Source organism: Ovis aries, chromosome 3 (genome assembly GCF_016772045.2).
Source record: "Ovis aries strain OAR_USU_Benz2616 breed Rambouillet chromosome 3, ARS-UI_Ramb_v3.0, whole genome shotgun sequence".
Classification (NCBI taxonomy): domain Eukaryota; kingdom Metazoa; phylum Chordata; class Mammalia; order Artiodactyla; family Bovidae; genus Ovis; species Ovis aries.
This window is the reverse complement of record NC_056056.1, coordinates 20761129-20786042: the sequence shown is the minus strand read 5'-3', so window position 1 is coordinate 20786042 and position 24914 is coordinate 20761129. Positions and strand designations below refer to the sequence as shown.

At 44.6% G+C, this 24914-nt stretch overlaps 1 long non-coding RNA gene across 1 annotated transcript; it reads right to left on the bottom strand.

The window, feature by feature from the left end:
* Window positions 1-455: 455 nt before the first annotated feature.
* On the bottom strand, window positions 456-16629 carry LOC132659566 (uncharacterized). The gene is made up of 2 exons (XR_009600121.1): window positions 16119-16629; window positions 456-870 (listed from the first exon to the last, which is right to left on the bottom strand). It is a non-coding gene; the product is annotated as an uncharacterized LOC132659566 (long non-coding RNA).
* Window positions 16630-24914: the final 8285 nt, after the last annotated feature.

Below are 24914 nucleotides of genomic sequence, written 5' to 3'. Positions count from 1 at the left end.
GTTCCACTGAAGCAACATCAGTCAGTTCAGTCGCTCAGTCGTGTCCGACTCTTTGTGAGCCCATGGACTGCAGCACACTGGGCCTCCCTGTCCATCACCAACTCCTGGAGCTTGTTCAGACTCGTGTCCATCAAGTTGGTGATGCCATCCAACCATCTCATCCTCTGTAATCCCCTTCTCCTCCTGAAGCAACGTGGAGGGACAGAAATCAAACAGTCCTTCCTAGCCCAACAGACACGGGTTTAAATCCACATTCAGCATTTCTTAGCCCTGTAACCAGGACACACCGGAGTAGAGTTCAGTGTAACCGCGGCAATTCAAATCCTAGAATCCAGCAAATTCCATGAAGTCAGAAGTTTTTACAACCGTGTCCCAGCAGAGGGAGCTCATGCTGGTGGCTTATATTTTTCTTTTTAAAATACGTACCGAAGTGACTGACAACCCTGAACAAAGTAATAAAAAGTACCACTCTTCCAAGTCCTTTATGCCTACAAACAAACAAACACACACAAAAAATCAGCTTGAATGTCACCTCTTCCTCGTAGGGGGCTTCCCAGGCGGCGCAGTGGTAAAGAATCTGCCTGCCAATGCGGGAGCCTCAAGAGACACACGTTCGATCCCTGGGTTGAGAAGATCTCCTGGAGAAGGAAATGGCAACCCACTCCAGTATTCTTGCCTGAAGAATCCCATGGACACAGGAGCTTGGCGGGCTACAGTCCGTGGGGTCGCAGAGTCAAAGGATTGAGCGCAGAAGCACGCATTCCCTCGTGAGATGCTGTGGCCCATCAGACAACGTCTCCAGGAATGCTCTCTGCTCGGGATGCGGGGCCTGGTGCTTCCTGGGGAGCCTCTTCCCCGAGCCTCTCTCTGCTGGAAGATGGAGAAATTTAAGGCAAACGTGAAATTGGAGGAAGTAGGTGGGAGGAAGGGTCTTTGAACCATTCTCTGGGACAATCCATAGTATGGAAAGTTACTTTTAATTTGTTCCATATGAATTATGAAAAACATGGAACATTCAAGGGGTTTATCATAATTCTCGATGAGATAAATACTGTGTTCATGCAATAAAATGTTTTTAAAAGCAAAATATGTATTTAGTCCAAAAGCTTCATTTTAAAATATTTAACATAAGGAATTGATTTCCTAAAGAGTCTTTCTGTCTGAGACGAGAGACGGACTCAACCGCCTTAAGGATACAGATCAGATTTATCACTCTGGTTACGTCCCTTGACTACGGCAGACTTAAGCCAGGAGTTTTCTAAGCAGCAAAATTACATTCCGAAGAACTCAAGCATGTGCTGCTCTGCTGTGCCGTGTGTGCTAAGCCTTGCTCAATCCAGGTCGTACTGTCCCACCTACCCTACTTCAACATTACTAGCTGTGCAACCCTGGGCAAGTCACTGAATGTCTCTGAACTTCAGTTTTCCTATTACCGTAATAACCACCTCCCATGATAGATGAGAAGATAGAATGAAATAATAGAGCTTTGTTTGGTGAACCATCTAACATGTATAGGTGTTAGCCTCTATTGCAGCTTGGGGAGAAGGGAGTCCAGAAACATGCTCAAGTACATGCTGTGGGTTGAATTGTGTTCTCTCCTCTCCCAAAATTCTGGTGTTATAAAGCCCTAACCCCCAGATGCTCCAAACGTGACCCTATTTGAAAGCACAGTCCTAGTTAGCTAAGGTGAGATCACACTGGAGTAGTGTGGGCCCCACATGCAACGTGACTGGTGTCCTTATTAAAAGGGGAATTGTAGCAACAGACACATGCAGGGAGGACATCAGGGGAAAAAGAAAACAGATTGAGATGATGCTTCTACAAGCCAATGATGCCAAAGATTACCAGCCAACCAGCAGAGGCTCGGAGCAAGCGCTGAACAGATTCTGCCTCACAGAGGGAACCAGGCCTGCCAACGCTTTAATCTTGGACTCTGGGCCTCCAGAACCCTGAAGCAACAAATGTCTGTTGTTAAAGCCCCTCCGTTTGTGGCACAGACAGCCTTCCAGATCTGCGAGTTCTAAATCCTTGGATTCAACCAACCCTGTATCAAAAATATTTGGAAAAAAATTCCAAAAAGCTCCAAAAAGCAAATCTGAATTAGCCATGCACTGGCAACTACTGACATAGCATTTACATGGTATTAGGTATTTAAAGTAATGTAGAGATGATTTAAAATATACAAGAGGATGCGGGTAGGTCATAAGCAAATACCGCATCATTTTATATAAGGACCTGAGCATCAGTGGACTTTGGTATCATGGGGATCCTGGAACTGATGCCGCACAGATACTGGTGGACAGCTGTACTTGGTAACAGCAGCCCTACTATACTTTGTACTCTGTACTTGGCACTAGTAGTAAAGAACCCACCTCTTTGTGCAGTGATTCAGGTTCAATCCCTGGGTTGAAAAAATCTCCTGGAAGGAGGGCATGGCAACCCACTCCAGTGTTCTTGCCTGGAGAATCCCATGGACAGAGGAGTCCAGTGGGCTACAGTCCATAGAGTCTCAAAGAGTTGGACAGGACTGAAGCAACTTAGCATGCACACACAGTAGTTTACTTTACTTTACTTTGTAAATATCCCAACCTCTCACCCCAGAGTCATAAAGGACTTAAGAAAGTAGTGTAGCCTGTGTGTTGAGTCACTCAGACATGTCCGACTCTTTGCAATACCATGGACCGCAGCCTACCAGGCTCCTCTCTCCATGGGATTCTCCAAGCAAGAACACTGGAGTGGGTGGCCATTTCCTTCTAGGGCTGAAAGAACCAAAGAGAGGATTCCAGGTAGAAAAGGGGCCTGAAGGTTGTTCTGGGCAGAGGAAAGAGGAACAAACCACAGGATGAAGAAGTTCCCAACAAGCCCCCGCTTGCTTTCCTGAGTATCTTTCCTCTTTCTCCTGGAGAAAGAGGGAGCTGACTGTCTCAGGGGCCCACGGCAAGACCCAGAATTGGGAAGGACTTTGGAGATGTAGAACAAATCTCTGGTTTTACAAACAGGAACATAGAGGGGAAAGGAGGAGAAAGAAGCCACCCAGGGTCACTTGGGGAGCAGAGCCCAGCCAGAACTAGAACCTAGGACTCCACCCCACCAGGTGCCTTCTGCTTCCAGCATTGCTGTAACTGACACAAAATGGGCTCTGATTAAGCACAGTTGTGGTTGTCTAGTTCCTGAGTCCTGACTCTTCTGCAACCCCATGGACTGTAGCCCATCAAAGAAGCCTGATTGAAAGCAGATTTCTCTTTAAGTCAAGGCTCACTAGAAGAAAAAAGAAATTATCCATGGCTTTTGTTGGTATAGTACAGAATGTCCTGTTTTCCAGGATAATCAATATATAAACTTGGACTAATGTGAGATTTGGGGTTCCCAAATGGCTCAGCAGTAAAGAATCTACCTGCAACTCAGGAGACGTGGGCTCAATCCCTGGGCCAGAAAGATCTCCTGGAGGAGGAAATGGCAACCCACTTCAGTATTCTTGCCCGGAGAACTCCATGGACAGAGGAGCCTGGCAGGCTACAGTACCGCAGAGTAACAAAGAGTCAGACAGAACTGAGCAACTAAACCAGCACCATCAGAGTGAGATTCACACAGGAGAATCTCAGGCCTGGTACTACCTGGGAGGCTGTCACCTGAGAAAAGAGAGTTGTTTTTGTGAGCAATTCCCATCAGCAAAGGGATTCTCACCTCGCTAGGGCTGTCCTGTCCTGGACCAGGTGGGAAATCACGTGTGGTCTTTCCCAGCTGCAGGCCTGATCACTTTAACAAGTTCTTTTTTCAGAGGCCATGGGGGACTCACTCTTCTTCTAACCAGATTTAGGGAGCAGTGTTGTTGTCAAAGACCCTGATGCTGGGAAAGATTGACAGTGGGAGGAGAAGGGGATGACAGAGGATGAGATGGTTGGATGGCATCACTGACTAGAAGGACATGAGTTTGAGTAAACTCCAGGAGTCGGCAATGGACAGGGAGGCCTGGTGTGCTGCAGTCCATGGGGTTGCAAAGAGTCGGACATGACTGAGCAACTGAACTGAACTGAACTTGTAAAAGTCATAGGGAGGTTGGACATGGAAGGTTCCAAGTCCTGCGTGGGTTCACCGGGCTCCCCCATCTGGAGACCACGAGTCCTGGGCCACTCTGAGCCAGGCAACATGGGGTCTGCCAAAAGTGTCCTCTCCTCCAAACACCAAGAGGAAGAATTCAGAATTCACCCTGGAATCCTGACCCCAGTCTCTCCTCTCCCAGCCTGGGTGATGTAGGACAAGCCCAAGCTCACGAAAAGCAGCTCAGTGACTTCACGTGGATGAAGGCAGAGTGCTGGCCAAGCAACCGTGACGTTCCTCCCACTCTAAAGTGCTGTGCTCATTTACAAAGATAAATATTAGGATTAAAGATCAAAGTAGGCTTGCATGTGGGAGCCGCTGACATAAGCTCCCTTGATTTCCTTCCTTTCTGCCCATCTCCTCTGTGACCTTCGTCTTTCTCTCTTCCTTTGCTTCAAAGTGAATCCCCTCCTCCGGGAAAGGGGAGAGACCAGCACCAGCATGTGTGTCCCTCCTGCTTGGCCCCAGGCCCCTGGCTCTGGACTGAGCCTTTGTGCAGTATTTTCACCTCATTTAATTCTCAAAACTCTAGGAGTGGCTACCGTTGTGCCCAGTTTACACACTTGAAAACTGAGGCCCACAGAGGTAAAGCAGCTTGAGATCTGGGTCTTGATCTCCAAACTCTCTCATCTTCTTTTCTAATTTAACCCTGCATCACACAGTACCGATTCTTTGGCCCCCTGTAGTGAAGAATCGCTTCATTAGAAAAGACCTTGATGCTGGGAAAGGTTAAGGGCAAGAGGAGAAGGGGACGACAGAGGATGAAATGGTTGGATGGCATCACCAACTCAACAGACATGAGTTTGAGCAAACTCCAGGAGATTGTGAAGGACGGACGGGGAAGGCTGGCGTGCTGCAGTCCATGGGGTCGCGTAGAGTCGGACACACCGAGCAACTGAACAGCAACAATCACAGTACCAAGCTTACCTGGGAGTCCTAAATCTATCCCCTTCTCCTTCCCAAGGGTCAGGCTCAGGCCTCCATCCACCCTCTTTTTTTTTTTTCCCAACCTGAAACACACCAGATCTTTGATCTTCGCTGTGGCGTGCAGGCTCTCTGAGCTGTGGCATTTGGGACCATAGTTGTGGCATGTGGGATCTAGTTTCCTGACCAGGGATCAAAGGCCCCCTACACTGGGAGCACAGAGTCTCACCCACTGGACCACCAGGGAAATCACCCCTCTCTCCACTGTTTCAATCTCACCCGTTTCCCTAAGTCATGCCACCCTGCCTCTCCCATCTCCACAAGTTCCCTCGTCCTCCGGAAGGTCTGTCTCAATGGCCTTTCCTCCAGTCAGTGAATTCACACATCAACAAATCGGAGGCGTTGTTTACAGGCGACTATTTCCCATGTACTTCTAACTAGTTCCCCTCTGCCTCTTTCACTCTGGAGTATCATGGGGGCAACCATGGGCTGAGAGGTTCTGGGCTCATCCCCGGTCAGCTACTTTCAGATCTCACTGATCATTTTTCTCCTAGATCTTTCTCTGATTCTGCCTATTCCCTGCCCAAACCTTCCTCACTTCCCCATAAACTACCACCCTGCTGGAAACAACACCATCATGCAAGCGATCTTCCAGACACAGGGGACGGATGCAAGTATTTTGTGGATTCATCACAATGCACTTCCAAGGGAAAATAAAAACCAGGTCATCTTGCTTTCTTAAGAATGCTGATCTGAATGCAGAATTCAGTTGCCACAGAATTGCACTGTTTATTCAGATAGATGCCAAGAAGAAAGCTTAACCCTTCCTACCTCAAAATAAACTCCCATAAGCTAGAAAAGGGATCTCTTTGCAAGGGTCTGGAATATTTATGCTTTACCAAGAATAAATCAACATCTGTGAAGAGGAGATATATGAAAGGGGCACTAGAGCTCTAAATTTGGAATGCAGTGTTACACAATAAACTAACGTCTAGAATAGAGAAGATTCTCTGTTCCAAAGTGGGAAGGATAGCAGGAGATTCAGCTTCCAGTTCTGGGCACTGCACACTATAAAAATATCCTCTTTCTTCTCACATCCTCCTAAATAAAGTAAAGAAAAAAATTTTTAAACACCTTAGCCAGGAATGCTTAGAGTTTGTCATAGCCAGAGTCTGAACAGTTAACAAGAAAGATGAGGAAGGAGAGAGGCAGCAGGGTGGTGCTAATCATATATTGACAATTAAACGATGAACCAAAGCATCATATACAGGAAAATTAACAAAAGGAGAATTCAGCTCTAATGAAAACCCACTGACTGCTACCTCTAATAACACAACTTTCATGCAAAAGGAGGTATGAGGGTGTTGTCCAAACTTTGAAGAGCTCAGATCATTGCCTTGTTTTCTGTTTCATCACTCCCAAGATGAGGGTGATAATTCCATCAAAAGTTTGTTGAAAGAAAGAAGTGATGTCATGAATATACCCAATCTGCCTTAGAGCTTGGCACCTGATAAGCATTTCATCATTTTTAATGCTTTTCAAAGTTGAGCTCAATGGGTCCTTTAGAACTCTCGTTCTTATTGACCACGTGATTGGAGGAAAAGAGCTATTTCTTGAGAGTCCATTATACATTCATCACTCTACAAGGGACTTATCAAGTGGAGTGTGTGGGTGCAACCCATGTTATATGTTACATGAAATAGTCAAAGAACATTGCCCCTCCGAGCCTCCAACCATTGCAGGATTTATTTCTAATAGTGTGACGCATGGTGTCTGCATTTCTACCTGAGAGCAGACCCTTGCTTTCAGCTCAGACGCCAATAAGGAAGTGAGTCTTGCTTCCAAAAGGCATTCACCACACCCCTCCCTCCTCCGCCGAGCAGTGGAATTCAACATTGAAAGAGGAGGTGGGAAGCTAAGAACAGAAAGGGAAGCCATGCCTGAATTCACAAGGAGAGGCAGCCAATGTTTCTGGCAGAGCGCTGACGGAAGCTACCCTCCTCGGAGCTCCAGGAAGAGCGACTGCACAAAGGATAATGGGTAAGTGCCCCCAGAGACAGGTCAGACGTGGTCTCCTCTAAAGAAGATGCCATGGGAGCCATCACCCCTCAGGTGATGGGCTGAGGGGGTGGTCCTCCCAGACCACGTCCTACTGGTTACCAGTCACTCCTAATAAGGAGGTTCTCAACCCTGGGTGCACTGCACATCTATCTGTGAAACACGCTCAGTTGCCCCCTGAAAAGTGAAAGTGTTAGTCACTCTGTCATGTCCGACTCTGTGACCCCATGGACGGTAGCCCCCCAGGCTTCTCTGTCCATGGGATTCTCTAGGCAAGAATACTGGAGTGGGTAGCCATTCCCTTCTCCAGGGGATCTTTCCAATCTGAAATTGAACCTTGCTCTCTGGCCTTGCAGGCAGATTCTTTACCATCTGAGCCACCAGAAAGCCCCTTGGTTGCACCCCTAGCTTGACCTAATTAGACTCTTTGAAGATGGTGTCCCAGCAACTCACAAATAATAAGCATCATTATCCTACCTTTGAACTACCACTTTCAATTCTTCAGTATCTCTCCTGCCTGATTCTCCTACATCTGTTTTTGACCTTGAAGAGACCTCTAGGTCCTGGATTCCTCCATTTTCCCACACCCTCTGGGTCTCTCTCCCTTTCTCTCCCAATCTGACATCTGGATTAGTTTGTGGTCTTTGGAGAAATAGAACCAATAGGAGATAGAGACAGGGATGGTATAGACACAGAGACAGACAGACGGAGACACATAGGGAGATTTATTATGAGATTAGCTCTTGTAGTTAAGGAAGCCAAGTCCCAAGGTCTAAAGAGAAGGCTGGACCCGGGGAGAACCAATGGTGCAGTTCTAGTCCAAGGCAGGAGAAGACTCATGTCTCAGCTCCAGCAGTCAGGCAGGTGAAGTTCCCTCTCACTTAGAACTATTTTCATTCTAGGATGATCCTCAACTGATTGGATGAATCCCAGTGACATTGAGAGGTACAGTCTGCTTTACTCAGGCTACTGATTCAAAGGCCAACTTCATCCAGACACGACAACACAGCTTCACAGACACACCCACATAAGCTCACGGACACACCCAGAATAATGCTTAACTAGACGCCAGGGAATCATGTGCCCCAGCCAAGTTGACACAAAGCAACCCATCACAGGTTGATGATCTGGACTACAGTGATATGAATAGCTTCTGCCATCCCTGCCAGGTGAGTGCCAACCCTCCTGTATGTCTTTACCCAAACGGCTCAGCGGTCTTGGGGGAAAGTGAATTTCCTGGATTGGGCACAGCTGCAAAGTCATCTCTCCAACCCAGCTGGATCCTATGCCCTCCTTTCAACGTCTTCACTTCTCCAGACACCTCCATCCCAAGTTCCTTCAATACACACATTTACCGCCCTTCTCCAGCCCCCTATTAAAGGCTTCTCATGGCCCTACAACCTCATGCCTCCTGAGCTGTAAACCCAAACATACCATTCCCATTGCTACTTTATTTTTCCCAATTTTCCAAAGCTTTCTCCAGCTGCAGTTGATGTCCACTATTGTCGCTTCCTCTCCTCTATCCCCAATATCTATCCATCTATCTATAATCTCCCTGTCTCCCCCATTCTCTCTCTTTCCTGCCTCCTTTTCCTCAGACTTCAAACATGTTCAATTCTCTCCCATCCAGTATTTGACAGAACAATGCCCCAACCCAAAGATGTCCAGTTCCCAGAATCTGTGAATACATTACCTTATACAGCAAAAGGGACTTTGCCGATTGATTAACTGAGTACCTTGAGCTGGAGAGATTGTCCTAGGTTCTCCAGGCAGACTCAGTGTTATCACAAAGATCCTAATAAGAAGGAGGGAGGGGAGTCAGAGAAGACGTGACAGCAGCTGCAGAGGTCAGAGTGATGAAAAGAGGGGACCATGACCTAAGACATGCAGACAATCTCTAGAAGGTGCAGAAGGCAAGGAATAGATCCGTCCCTGAGAAGAAATGCAACCCTGCATTGATTTTAGGACTTCTCACCTCCAAAACTGCAAGAGGATATATTTGTGTATTTTAAGCCAATAGACTGGTGGTAATTTGTTACAGCAGCTGTAAGAAACTAATATACATCTTAAAGATGATCTCCCTTCATTCAGATCGCTCTTGAGCCCACCATCCAAATCTCACCTTTCTTTCTTACACAAACTTCTAAAATTAATTTCCTGACCTCCTCTCTTAATACTCCCTCAACCTTCCATTCACTCTTCAACCTATAGCTTCCTGTCCCATCCCTATTGATATGGATTTTATAATTTATTAGTTATCATAACTCATTGTCAAGTGCAATGGAAACCATCCAGTCATATCTTATTAAAGTCACTGCATGAGTTTATTGAATGAGGAGAGGGGGAGGGGTTTGACTGCCACACAATACTCACGTCCTGAAACCTACAGCTCCAGCCAGACCTTTCCCTATGGCTTCAAGCCATTATGTTTACTGCCAGCTGCACGTTTCCATATAGGCTGTTAGGAGCCTTAAATTCAAGTTGTTCAAAACAAAACTCATTTCCATTTCCATGGCCATCCACCCAGCAAAAAGCCTCTTAATCTTTCTCAGTTTGAATTACACCATAGAGAAAGTCATCAATTATAAACCCAGGGTTCATCTTCAATTCAATCCCACCAATCTTACACAGAGACTATCTCCTGAATCCATACATTTTTCTTCATTCCCCATGGTTGCTATTTCATTCGAGGTCACCATTATTTCCTGCCTGGAATTACCTCTTAATCTATCTACCTGCTTCTACCCATATTGATCTGCTATCCCCACTGCAGCCAGAGTCATTCATCTGAAATGCAAATCTGACTCTTTACTCCTGGCGGACAACCTTTCAGGGCTTCCTGGATGAGACAGAGCAAGCTGTGCGGCTTGCAGAACCCTCGATAAGTACATGCTTGTTTACCTCTCCAGTCCCATTTAACTTCAGCCTCTGTCTCAAGCATCACGCACCAGCCGCAACACAAACGCAGCTATTCTTTCTGCTCTTGTTCATTCAAATCCTCCCAATCCCCTTCTCAGTTACTTATCCTTCAAGATTCAGTTCAAGCATCACCTCCAAAAGTAAACTTTTCTAGACTCTCCCCAGCTGAGCTAGGCTCCCCTCTTCCAGTCTCCCAGAATGTGCTTGCCAGCACTTGGCACAGCGTCCAGTGCATAGTAGGCAGTTCCTCAATGTTTGTTGAGTGAATAAATGAATACGTAAACAGTCCTTGATAGTTAAAGAATGCGCCGATAGAGGGGAGAAGAAGGGGCTCTAGGAACATAGTGGCGGGCACCTCACCTCTCCCGGAGAGTCAAGAAAACGACTTGGGAAACGGCCTGAGGAAGGAGAGGGACTGTGTGCTGGCCAGATTAACAGAGTTAGCTTCCCGGGCACGTCACCTGCATCACCACACAGGGACCCTGCTTGCTCTAATCCTCTGTGGCTGCCGTCTTGAAACTCTTCACCTTTGAACATGGGGACCAGCATTTTCCTTTTCACTGGACCTGCAACATGGGTACCTGGTCCAAAGCCAGAGGGACAGGAGAGCTCTTCAAAGGGCTCACTGGGACCCCTGAAGGCAGCATGAGTCTGCCTGAGCGCCTCCAAGCCAGACACTCAGCCACAGTAAGAATGAATTTGTCCACCCCTCGCCCCCGCCCCACACACTGTACATCTTGATCTATTTATAAATGTTTAGAGTTTCGGAGGGAAACACAAATCCACATTTCCAGGCCTTTTTCTGCTCAAGATTTCAACGTGCGTATCGTGGGGCAAATCAGATCCATATGCTTCAGATTCGTTTACACTCTGTTCAGCAGAAGGGCCTCCTACCGCCTCCCCAGGAGAACAAACTTGAGTCCAAGAAGCCATCGGTGCCCTCTCGAAGCTTCTGAGTTTAAACAAGAAAAGGAAGGGATTTGAAAGACCTGAATCTGACTAAAGAAAACTGGATTTAAACCTCAAAAGATTCAATTACATTTTGCAACTCTTCATCCCCTGGGATAACAAAGCTTAAATCCACCCCCTGGGTCACCCCAATATCCCCATGGCAGGCAGGGCCCCCAAGGAGGGACCTTTCCTCCTAGAGATGAGTCAGGGCCTTGACTGTACATGAGGAACTAGAAATGCAGAGGAAATCATATCAACAGTTGTTTGAGAAAAAAATAAGCCTCTTGCTCATACCGCTGCGTTTAGAATCACAAATCCATAGGACTGAACAGAATCATTGAAATCATCCACAGTAATAACTACCATCTGTGAAGCACTTTACACTTGATAAATCACTTTCACACTCATTTTCTTATCTAATCCCCATAGCTATTTTGTAAGGGTGAGATGGTTATCATCACCTTCAATTCAATAGCTAGGGAAAAAATGAGGCTCAGAAAGGTTAGGCAGATTTCCCAAGCTCACACAGCAAACAGCAGCAATGCTGGACCCAGACTTTTGCTCTTGACACCGCCCCCACCCCAACACCCCTGGGGCTTGTCCCCAGCCCCACTCACCATTTCTCAGGTTGAAACAAGGCCAGCCATGTCCGAGGCCTCCCCTGCCGTGCCAGGGTCCACTTTGTTCAGGGAGGGACAACAAAACCAGAACACCCACCTCCCCACCTGGCGCCTTTTCCACTTCTTTCAATGCCCCCATCTCTCTTTGCTGGAAGACAGGAGAGAAGAATTCTCCTTTCAAAGGAGCAGCTTTATTGTTTCTGACATTGCAATAACCACCCCTTAGAAATAGCCATAAGCAGAGCAGCTCAATTTAACCTGTTATCTTTCCATTTCTTACAACAACCTGGTAACATAGATATTCTGTAACCTCTCTTCCTCTTGGAGGAAACTGAAAGTCAGAGAGAATAAGTAACAGCCTCTGTGCTGCCCTGGTGGCTCAGTGGTAAAGAACCCGCCTGCCGATATAGGAGACCCAGGTTCAACCGCTGGGTCGGGAAGATCCTCTGGAGAAGGAAATGGCAATCCACTCCAGTGTTCTTGCCTAAATCCCATGGACGGAGGAGAATGGCAGGCTACAGTCCATGGGGTGGCAAAGCGTTGAACAGGATTTAGCGACTAAACAACAACAGTGTCACATCACTGTACACAGCTAACAGTGCCAGGACTTCAACCAAGATTTCTGACACCAGGTCTAAACCACAACGATACCATTTGGCTCCCATCCCATGAGGATAACCTGTAGCAGAAAACGGAGCCAATGGAGGGAAAAAGGGCGAGAGGAACGATACTTCTCTAGGGCTGCGATGGGACAAATTACTACGTGGTTTTCCCATTTGGCCAGGATTATTAAAGCCTGTAGGAAAATCTCATACACAAGGAGCAAGACAGACTGAGAGGAGGGACAGGCTGGCTTGGAGAAAACTGAGGAGCACATAGGTATCTGCACACAAAAGACGCTCAGCTTAACCTCTTCCAAGTATATGCAAACTAAGCTATAAATTAGTACTAATCAGTACCCAGGAGGTGAATTAATTAAAAAGTTATAATTCACAAGAGGCCTACATTACTTCATAATGTATCACCAAAGCTTATGAATATGAGAATTAATTACTTGGCCCAGATGTTGAAGGAATGCTTCATTTCTTGATCTCTTGGTTTCTAGTATCCACTGATTTTATTCAGCATTGTAATGAAGCTAACAATGATTATGTTTACTAAATCATTATTTGAACAGTCATCATTTTATTAATGAGCTAATATGCAGGGTATTGCTATGCTGGTTATAAATATCATTTCATTTAACCTTCACAACAACTACATAAGATGGACATAATTATCATCATTTTATATGTGCTAAAAAAAAATGGGCTCTGTGATCTAAGAAGCCAAAGTCACACAAATTAAATAAAGAACTGCAAACACAAACTTGTGTCTGCCCAGTTCCACCTATGGCAGTGACCTTTGTTTCCAATAAACCCCTTGACATTTCTGGTTTACACAACTTCAGATGCTAAGGATTTATTTCAAAGGCTTCGGCTGGTTTTCACTCAACGCTTAGGAGTTGCATTTAAATCTCAAATTTTTAGGCACATAAGTCCATTCATTTCCATGCTGTGTGTTCATTGCTAACTTGTTTCTCAGTTCCTCTTTAACCAAAACCAAACTCAAACGTTTCTGACTGGTAAGCAGTACAAATATGGAGCCAAATTCTAGTCGTCATTGTGAGGCCTGGGGTAGCAGAATGAGTATAAACAAGTTACATCAACAAAGTCTCTAGGCCCCACTGCTAAGGAAGCAGTGGAGAAACTGGAATTAAAAAAAAAAAAATATGATTCCATGTGGTTTTGAGTTTTTAAGATATTTTCAATTTTAATAGTAAGTTTGTATTTTCTACCATGAAGATATTTTTCTTTTGTAATAGGAAAATGCACGTTAATTGTTGAAATTACAAAGGACAATTTGACTGGGTATAGAATTTTTGAGTCATAAGCCTCACAAACTTTATAGATGCTGTTCCATTGACTGCCTTTATCCAATGTTGTAGACAAATGTCCAAGGACTCCTTTTTTCCACCGCACTTGTTTTTTTTTCTGTCTTAAGTTTTCTAGGATTCTTTCATTGTTCATGGAATGCATCATTTTGACCAGGATTTGTCAAAATGTTTGTCAGATTTAATTAAATCTTCTGGCTAAGTCTCCTGGATAAGGTTCACAACTTACTTTGGTTTCAGAAACTTTTTTTCTGTGTTACTTTGAATACGATTTCTGACTTATTCTTTAGGCCTAAGAGTTATTCTTTTTTCTAATCCATGTTTATTTCTATCATCTTTTCTCTGATTTTTTTTTTTAATCTCTGTCATTTTACCAAATTTCACTCTAATTTGGGACTCTATTATTTTTTTTTACAATTCTGGATTTCTACTCTGCTATTATTTGGGTTTTTTTTTCTTTATTTTCTAGAATCTATTTTATCCCATCATGGTAATGCAATTTCAATCAAAATACAATAGAATGTCTTGGAAGACTTAACACTCTAATGATTATCTATAGGAATAAAGCTATAAAACTAAATGTGAGGGAGGGAATGGAGAACAGTAGAAATAAAAGGAGGGGAATCTGTGCAATTAAAGATATTAAATTGAAATTTGAAACTAAAATAATAAAAACAATGAATCGTAGCCTCTTGTCAATAAAGGCAGGCAAATCAATGGAACCAGATCATTTCGTTTATTCTGAATAAAGTATTTCAACTGGGAGAAGAAAGGATTACACTTGGCAAAGGCAATGAAAATCCTCTCACTTACTTAGGGAAAAAATGCCACACTAGAACCCTGACTTATATTTTACAGTCTGTGACATATATGCTTAGTCACGTCTAACTTTTTGCAACCCCGTGGACTGTAGCCCACTAGGCTCCTCCATCCATGGGCTTTTTAGGCAAGAAATACAGGAGTGGGTTGACATTTCATAAATTAAAGATTTCATTTTTTCAATACATAAAGAATACTTGGATAAGATTGATGAATATTTACATAATCTTTATATATAAGAAAAAGTTTGAAGTATATCAACAAAGACAAAAGCCATAAAGCAAAATCTAACAAATTTAGAAGAAGAGAAAAAAATTGAAGGTAATGGGAAAAGATACAAATGGGAAATTTTTTAAAAGGAAAGTGAAAAGGAAGAGACAGAGAGGACAGAAGGAAGTATAATTGATCAGGGACCCACGAAGCCTTCCTTGAATAAGACTCCCCTGCTGCTATGTCCTCAGCCTGCCTTTTGTCTGTGGAAAAACTTCAGCCAATGAAGAAATTTAATCACAGAAGGGAGAAAATGCAGAAAGAAAGGAAAACAGTCAAGCAAGACAAAATAAGAATAGTTTAGCCATTACGCAAAGCCGAGGACATTTAGCTCCTCCGCAAGGTCCTGTAGATAATATTCTGAGCCATGTCCTCCGAGTTATTTTGCAGATACTGAAGCCCCCACCAGGTGGAAGAAGTGAACGGTATGCTGCCCAGATCATCTGGAACCAGAAGGTTGAGAATGTTGACTCCTGCTCACCTCACTGCCAAGGGATCAGAAGAATATCCAAGAGCTGATCACACACACCCCCCACCCCCTCCCTCACTCTGTCTTTATAAACCCTTCCCTGAAAGCTTTAAGCACTGGCTGCCCTGGACTCCTTACTCAGCACTCCTTGCAGCAATTTACATTGTACCTTATTTCACACCACAACCCAGTGTCAATGAATTGGCTCTCTTGTGTGTGGGCAAGCAGACCCAAGTTTGACTCACTAGTAGGAAGGAAGGAAGGAGGGAGGGAGGAAGGAATAAAAAGTAAAAGAAACATCTATGGCCCCAAACTTAAAACAAGTAACCTCACTGTAATCAAAGCATTATAAATGGAAGGTAACTGTTACTTTACCAACAAAGGTCCATCTAGTCAAAGCTATGGTTTTTCCCATAGTCATGTATGGATGGACCATAAAGAAAGCTGAGCGCCAAAGAACTGATGCTCTCAAACTGTGGTGTTGGAGAAGACTCTTGAGAGTCCCTTGGACTGCAGGGAGATCAAACCTGTCAATCCTAAAGAAAATCAGTCCTGAATATTCAGTTGGAAGGACTGATGCTGAAGCTGAAACTCCAATACTTTGGCCACCTGATGCGAAGAACTAACTCATTGGAAAAGACCCTGATGCTGGGAAAGACTGAAGGTGGGAGAAGGGGATGACAGAGGATGAGATGGTTGGATGGCATCACCGACTCAACGGACATGAGTTTGAGTAAACTCTGGGAGTTGGTGATAGACAGGGAGGCCTGGAGTGCTGCAGTCCTTGCGGTCGCAAAGAGTTGGACACGACTGAGCGACTGATATGAACTGAACTCTTAACATGTTCTCAACTTTCATTTCTTGCTTCAGTGGCTCTATTTTTATGCATTTGTGAGACACAAAAGGATTTGACTGGAAAGTCTTATAAGACCTGAAGTTGGCAGAACTCACTGGAACCTGGTTCAGGAGAGGGCAAATATGAAGTAGGAGAACATAATTGTGCCTGAAATAAGAAAACATAATAGGTAAGACTAAGCTCAGATGACAGAAAACTCACCATGGCCGATGTCATCCAAGAAGACATTCCAGAACCTGGAATCTTGAACTTGACCTTGAGGAAAAAAAAAAAAAACAGAACAATGAGCTTGTGCGTGTGTGCTAAGTTGCTTCAGTCATGTCCAACTCTTTGCAACACTATGTACTGTAGCTTGCCAGGCTCCTCTGCCCATGGGATGCTCCAGGCAAGAATACTGGAGTGAGTTGCCATGTTCTTCTCCAGGGGATCTTCCTGACCCAAGGATCGAACCCACACGGGGTATTCCAAACTTGGCAACCTGCCTGAGGTGACCAAGATGACTATGAATTCACAAGCAATAACTGAGCAATGAGAAATTTATTAAATCTAGTTCACAAGAAAGTGTGCTTATGCATCACACTTTATAATCGAAAACAACAATAATGCATTATTTTCCCATAATCTTCCCGTCACCCTTAGGATTAGGCAATGCAGAGGTCATACAATACAGAGGCTCATTTTAAGAAGAGGAAATCAAGGCCAGAGAGATGATGCACCTGCAGTTGAACTACGAGACCTTACCGAAGGAAGTACTTTAGCCCCATTTCATAGGGGGACCCTGCCTTCTTTCCTGACCACTCCTGTTGCCATCTGGAATAAAAATTACCAGCTTCACGCTTCCACAGTACAGCTGCACCAGCTTCAAACAGTGGAAGCTCATCCAAATTTCAAATGGCCGTGCTAAGGAACACCAACTGCCGTTGCATGTCAAATGTTCTTGAAGAATCCAGATGCTCTCACCACCAACAGAACCCTTTTGCTGTGTCTGGAGGGCTTTCTGGAAAAAGTAGGGAAACACTGCTGTGAAACTATAAAAGTTCTTGCCACTGTAGCATCAGAGCTGTAAACAGACAAAGCAGAAAACACTTCTTGGGTTTCCCTGATGGCTCAGGATTAAGAAATTCGCCTGCCGATGCAAGAGACGTGGGTTCAATATCTGATCCAGGAGGATCCCGCATGCCACAGAGCAACTAAGCCCACCCCCTGCAACTATTGAACCTGTGCTCTAGAGTCCACGAGCAACAACTGCTGGAGCCCAAGAGACCTGGAGCCTTCTCCACAACCAGAGAAGCCACCAAAATGAGAAACCCCACACACCGCACAGCCTGCACAGCCACAAAGACCCAGAGCAGCCAAAGTAAATCGACACCATGATAAAAAAGAAAAGAAAACACTTCTTTGGGACATGCCACCAACCACACAGAACTCGCTGTACTGATACTCCTTACATTGGACCTCAGCTTCTCCAGGTACAAAACTACAAGTGAGAAGCTCCCTAAATTCTCCTTCACCCCTGACTCTTATAGGTACCACTGTTTGAGAAGGAAGCAGGCACACACCCAGAGAAGATTAAATGGGGCAAGAGGACCGGAAACCATGTGATGACAAGGCGTGTCCAAACGAACCAAGGACAAGATGAGGAGGTGCTGGGGGACCAGAGTGAGGTCAGGGGCTGGCTTAGGAAGGACTGACTCAGTTCACCCCCACGAGGCCACACAGAGGGAAACAGACTGATGGGTAAAAGCCCAGGGAGTCAAAACGTGGGTCTAAAACTAAGTAGACCCATCAGAAGATGAAACAAGCAGCTTCCAGGGAAGGGAAAGAGAAAGGAGAAAAACAGTCATTGCCCTCCTGGCTCAACTTTGACATGCATGACCTTTGATGTCTATAACAATCTTGATACCTGGGCACTATCAACACTATTTTCCAGGTTAGGAAACTACTGCTCAGAAAGAAACCACATGATCAACATCAGGGTCATGAGTTCCTGAATGCCCCATTAGAAGGATGTTGAAATGGAGGATGAAATATTAACTCAAATGTAGTTAGGCATCACATGTAGAAGACTGGAGGAAAATCCCCTCCATCCTCAGAATCCCAAAGTTCTAATGTCCCTGGCGACTCAGTAGGAAAGAATCCACCCACAATGTAGGAGACATGGATTCAAGCCCTGGTTCAGGAAGATCACCTGGAGAAGAACACAGCAACCCGCTCCAGGATTCTTGCCTGGGAAATCCCATGGACAGAGAAGCCTGGCGGGCTACAATCCATGGGGTTGCGAAGAGTTGGACATAACTTAGCGACTAAACAAGAACAACAACAATTTCATAAACACAAAGAAGGATCATGTACCCCAAAATACTGAATGGGAGGAAAAAGCCCCATTGCCTCCCAGCAGCCACCACCATAATAACCCACCACCATCATTGCCATCTCCGCCACCATCGCCACCACCACCAGCAGCACCACCACCATCAGCAGCACCACCACCATCGTCACCACCACCACCATCACCACCACCACCAGCAGCACCACCACCATCAGCAGCACTATTATCAGCAGCATCTGTCATCTGTCAGGTACTAGTATAAGCTACAATGTGAGATGCTGATTGCCATCAAATACAATGGCTATCAAAGTAAGTTTCTTTGTCATCATTTCACAGATGAGAAACTGAGCCTCAAAGAGGTAAATTATTATCACTGAGCAAGTAAATTGTAGAACTTGGGCTCAGGCCCAGTTCCATTTGATTCCAAAGCTGGCACTGTCTTCAGAATACCTATCCACTCTCTCCCTAATGCCCCCAACATGCCCCCATACCAGTCGTGCACCTGAGCATAGAATACTTTAGGAAGTGGAGGATCAGGTGTTAGAGCAGTTCCTGTTTCCACGGTTTGTGGGTTTTGTTTTTTTTTTTTAAGAAAAGCTCTCTAGTATGTAGCTATCACAAGTCTTAGTTCACTAGCTACCACTCTTCTTGAGTAACATGAAAGGGATGGCATATTAACAATGAGCCTGGCTTCTCAGCTCTCTGTAGCTCTCAAAAGGAAGCTCCAGGACACTGGCCAGGTCAGCAGGAAGCTCTACCTGCAGAACTTCAAGGAGACAAGATGCTACCTTTCAGAGCATTTTGTTGTTTAGTTGATACGTAGTGTCCAGTTCTTATGCAACCCCACGGACAGCAGCCCACCAGCCTCCTCTGTCCATGGGGTTTTCCAGTCAAGAACACTGGAGTAGGTTCCCATTTCTTTCTCCAGGGATCTTCCAAACCCACCGATATAAGCCACACCTCCTGTATGGTCAGGCAGGTTCTCTACCCCTGAGCCACCAGCGAAGCTATGCAGATCATAGCACACTGGAAGGACTCACCTCCCAGGGCCATCCTACCCCCTGGGGGTGCAGACTTGGCTTGCCTTCCTCACAAGGTGCGAAAGCCATCAGCAACTTTCCCCACACTCAGCACTTTTTCCGACTCCCTGGCTCTTTCAGCTGAGGCTGCAATGTTAAACACGTAGTTTTGTAAATTAATTCTTTGAAGATTCACTCTTGTCAGCTAACTTTTCTCACTGCAATAAACCAAGGAAGTCACTTCCTTGCAACCGAATTTTCCACTTTCATGTACTCCCAAGCCTTTTTAATTTAAGACAGTGTTCCAAAATCTCTATTCAGCAAAACTCACTGGGAATCTCAAAAACGTTCACTTAAAATTAGTGAGGAAAGTGATGAACTCATCTAGGTCTTGGATTTTTAAAACTGGGTATATATCATCAGGAGGGCTTCCGTGGTGGCCCAGACAGTAAAGAATCTGCCTGCCATGTAGTTAGGGTGGAGAAGATCCCCTGAAGAAGGGGATGGCAATCCACTCCAGTGTTCTTGCCTGGAGAATTCCATGGACAGAGGAGCCTGGTGGGCTACAGTCCATGGGCTTGCAAAGAGTCAGACACAACTGAGTAACTAAGACACACACACACACACATTAGCATCATCATCATCATCTGGGATAAGAAAAGAGGCAGAAGATGAAGAAGCATTCAGCCAGCATTTGACTTAAAATAGCCCCAGTTTTCCAGTTTGTTTTCCTCTCCAGGCTCAGTTCAGCAGTCATGTATGCCTTGAACAGATTGGCCAAGCTACAGGTAAGTGTTGCTATAGGTGAGAACTTAGAAAAATGAGCCACTGTCTCTGCCCTCCACGAGGTCACAGCTGAACAGCGAAAGGACACAGCATCCACCACGGGGCAGACAGTCTTCAAAGTCCAGGGGTGCCCTGGGGGCTGCTCTGGGCTAGGAGGCCTGAGTTCTGGCTTGGGTTCTGACTGCACCCCTCATTCACTCCATAAATTTGGGCACGTCTCATCCCCTCCTGAATTTCAACTTACTCATCTTCTAAGAGAAAAAAGGTAGAACCAGATGATAACTAAGATTCCTTCTCTCGCTAGCTTTCTAAGAGTTAGGAAGAGAAAAATGTTCCAGGAGAAAAACAAAGGTTCTAGCAGAAATGAAGAGAGGGCTTGTCTTCAGGTTGATGGGGGGAAATGCTGGGAAGGTGACCATGCTGAGCTTTGAGAAACACCTAGAACATTGATGGATCTGGAAATGAAGTACTGAGAGACATTCTTGTCAAAGGAAACAGATGACATCCCAGAAGCTGGGAGAGGAAGGGAGACCAGAAAGGTAAGCAGAGGGGAGACAGAAGGAAGAACAGGAGGAACGCCACCTGATGAACAAGCATAATGGGATCTGCATAGCGCTTTATAGCTCACAGAGCAATTCCATATACATGGGCTCATTTAACTCTCATAACAAAACTGGGAGGAAGGAATTGGCACTTTACCCTTTCTTATGGTCTCAGAGGGGCTTCCCTGGTGACTCAGATGGTAAAGAATCCACCTGCAATACAAAAGACACAGGTTCGATCCCTCGGTTGGGAGAATCCCCTGAAGAAGAGCATGGCAACCCACTCCAGTGTTCTTGCCTGGAGAACTCCATGGACAGAGGAGCCTGGCGGGCTACAGTCCATGGGGTCGCAGAGCCAGACACAACTGAGCTACTAACACATACACACACACGTGGACTCAGAGTGGCTCACACATCTGGTAAGTGGTAGAGCCAGGACTCACACTGAGGTCTGACTGACTGCAAGCCCCACATTTCACACAACCATGATCACAAGCTCAGCAGGCTGCCCCCACACAACAGAGTGTCCAAAGGAGATCTGCACACGTGTTCCTGGCTGTGCTAATGAGTAAAGTGATCTCCAGAGGAGATGAAGAAGAACCATGCTGTGTTCTGATTAGCCCAGGACCACGGCTTTCAGCGCTAGGATCCACACATCGTAAATTACCCAATTGGAACACTGCAGAGAATGGGTAGGAGTCCTAAACCCAAGCAATGTTAGCCATAACTGAGGAATCCTGGTGCATCTGAGTGAAGAAGACATGGTGGGTATACAGTGTACTAGAATTATCTGAACGGCTATTATATCAGCCAGAGTCCCAACTGGAAACAGATGGCTTAATCCAGTTGGGGTCATTCAAGGAAGATTTGTTTACAAAGGGATTGCTTGCAGTGGAATAGATGTGAAATAAAGTGAAAGTTGCTCAGTCACGCCTGACCCTTTGCAACCCCAAGTTCTATACAGTCCATGGCATTCTCCAGACTAGAATACTGGAGTGGGTAGCCTTTCCCTTCTCCAGGGGATCTTCCCAACCCAGGGATCACACCCAGGTCTCCCATATTGCAGGCGGATTCTTGACCAGCTGTGCCACAAAGGAAGCCCAAGAAAACTGGAGTGGGTAGCCTCTCCCTACTCCAGCGGATCTTCCCAACCCAGGAATCGAACCAGTCTCCTACATTGCAGGCAGACACTTTGCCAACTGAGCTACCAGAAAAGCCCTTTTTATAATAACCTGTACAGGAAAAGAATCTGTGCCGGGAGCCAGCGTGAGGAACTCCACCCATGGCAAAGGTCATGAGGAAGGAGGCTTGGCATACACAAAGGCATGATCAAGCCTCAGGAAACCCCCTGTTCCCGAGCATCTAACCCCAAAACCAGAGTCTGTTTTATGCTCTCACCTATACCTCTGACTTTACGGGGGGGCTCTCCCCCATAACCCGTTTCTCTCGGAGAAGGAGTAAACGTGCAGCTCCAAGGCAATAAAAATTTTGGGGCGTGACAAGAGTGTTTCAGGTTACGGACTCCTCTGAAGGTTATCTAGCCCACCTGTATAGGTTCGTCCAGCCACATGTGATTGTTTACAGCCTCCAAATCTGAGAGGCACGAGATGTTTTAGACTTACTAAAGGCAAATTCTTTTGGGGAGTTAGAAATTATTAGTATAATGGGTTGATTAGGAATTATATTGGTGAAAGGTTCTTCATTTGTTGTGTCAATAATTGCTGCTAATTCCCTCCCCTGGGTGGGACAAGGATGTCTCAGGTCAAACCTCTCTGCTGACAGACTAGCTTGTGTGACAGGATTATCCATACTCTTGCCACTATGCACATGATTGTTTACTACCTCTTAACCATAAATAGCACAGAGAGTTTTAGGGTATTTTGAGAGTCTTAATTAGCATAGGGCTTTTTCTTCTTGTTGAGTCAATGATTGCCGCCAGGCCTCCGTATCCTTAGGCACCTGGGAATATATTAATCAATGTATTTGGAATATAAAAAAGGAAATACAGTAGTTTTTGATGTTAGCAATACTAGACTTTTTGAGTTAATGGATTTTCTCTTTTGTAATAGATCACTGTACTTTGTTATAAATCACTGGGTCCTTGCTATGTAAAAATGTAACTTTATCATATCTTAAGACTAAATAGATCTTAAGGGGAGCATTGGTGAAAGGATTTTCAGTTGTTGGGCTGATGTTTGCTGCTAAATTTCCATGATCCCTACCCTTATAATGAATATAACTAGCATATAGGAGAAATAAGCATTAACCTTTAAGCATATAGGAGAAATAAGTATTAACCTTTGAGATTAATCATGTTAACCTTGGGTTAAATAAATTCCTTTCTTGATTGTAACTCACTATACCCTCACCCTATAGGAATGTAACTTTATTTGGAGGGCGGTGCCTGGTTTAAGAAAAAACACCCTTGGAAGAAATAAGTTTTTTGGTTATCAGAAAGAAAGGATCATAAAATGTCAGCAGGTCTCACTCATGGCCAGAAGATGATGTACCTTTTTTATACATTTATGTGAAGCCCCTGATTTTGATAAAGATCAGGACTGCTGACCCCCGCGTGACTCTGTATTCATCCCTATGTGTAACAAAAGGTATATAAGCAAACCCAAAAATAAAGAAATCGGATCAGTTTCCGGAAAGACTGATTCCCCCATGTCGCTTCTTTCTTGCTCTCTGCTTTCCTGGCTGAATTCCCATCTGGAGCATGGATACTATTCCACGTAATCCAAGTTATTCAGCCTCTTTTTCTCCACTAATCTTCCTACTACACTATCCATTTCTAATCTCTCTATATCTGTGATTAAATATGTATTTTTCCAAAGACGCCGACTCCATCCCCACCTTCGAATCACCCTGGATCCACCAGGGCTGGACCCCGGCAAATCTGTAAAAGAATAACCATATATATGATATACATTAATATGTATCAGTTATAATAAATGTATGTAGTTATATATATCAATATATCTGTTACATATATAACTAACGTGACAGTGTAAATCAACTATTCAATTTTTTTAAAAGTCTTCCCCTCCAAAAAATCTAGGAAAACTACTAGTTCATACTGAGCTTCCCAATACCAAAATCCAAGTCAAGGTTAGAAGATCAGAGAGTCACAAATTCTCTACAGGAAACTCAGTGGTAAACTGAACTAAATGACTTGTTAACTTTCTTCTAACCTTGATATTTCATACTTCATACATAACAAAGGAGATAAAAAGTAGAATAATAGAAGGGACTTTTTAAATCTGTCTAAAATTTCCGCCAATCTTCCTCCTCAACCTTTTTCCAAATTAAGAACCTGCATTCATTGCCTAGAAAATAATAAAGGATGTCTATTGGGCTTCCCTGGTGGCTTAGAGGTTAAAGCGTCTGCCTGGAATGCAGGAGACCTGGGTTCGATCCCTAGGTCGGGACGCTCCCCTGGAGAAGGAAATGGCAACCCACTCCAGTACTCTTGCCTGGAGAATCCCATGGAGAGAGGAGCCTGGTAGGCTACAGTCCATGGGGTCCCAAAGAGTCAGACATGACTGAGCGACTTCACTTTCACTACTGACTAAGGATGGTACCCCAGAGTTAAAATTCTGATTAGGTAGAATTCTGAAGTCTTTTGAGTTTTTTAAATGTATCTCTTCTTTGGTTTATTTTGAAAATAGGATACCTTGACAAGGAAAGGGAATATTCTTTTTTATGTGATCTTTATTTTTTTTTTTGGCCAATCTACATGGCATGTGGGCTCTTAGTTCCCAACCAGGGATCTAACCGGTGCTCCTGCATTGGAAGTGCAGAGTCTTCACTACTGGACAACCAGGGAAGCCCAGGAGTGTTTTTGTTTTTGTTTTTGTTTTTTAGACCAAACAACTTCAGAAGACCACTTTCTACAGTATCTCAAGACATGTCAAAATTTTCAGCCATAATTTCCCCAGAATCTTTCTAAAATGGAGTCAAAAACTACAAAGAAGGGAGTAGCTGACAAGTGACTTGCAAACTTTATTAACCTTTAGGTTTTTCCCTCTTGTTTACCAAATAACTATAACAATATGTTCCCTTGACTTATTTACCCAAAGAGCTACATTGTGAGGACTGCCAAGGTTAATTAAAATCTAGATTTGCTAATGTTTCCATTTCCTGAATTTTCAAACAAATGCTTTAGAAGACTTTAGCAACTTCATAATTAGCCATAATGTATTTCATATACTAGAGGCATCTCCTGTGGGGTTTGTGTTAAATGAGTAATAGCAATGTTGTTCTGAGTGAATAATAATTCCGTTAACTCCATTGTTACTAAGTAATTTACACTCAGTTA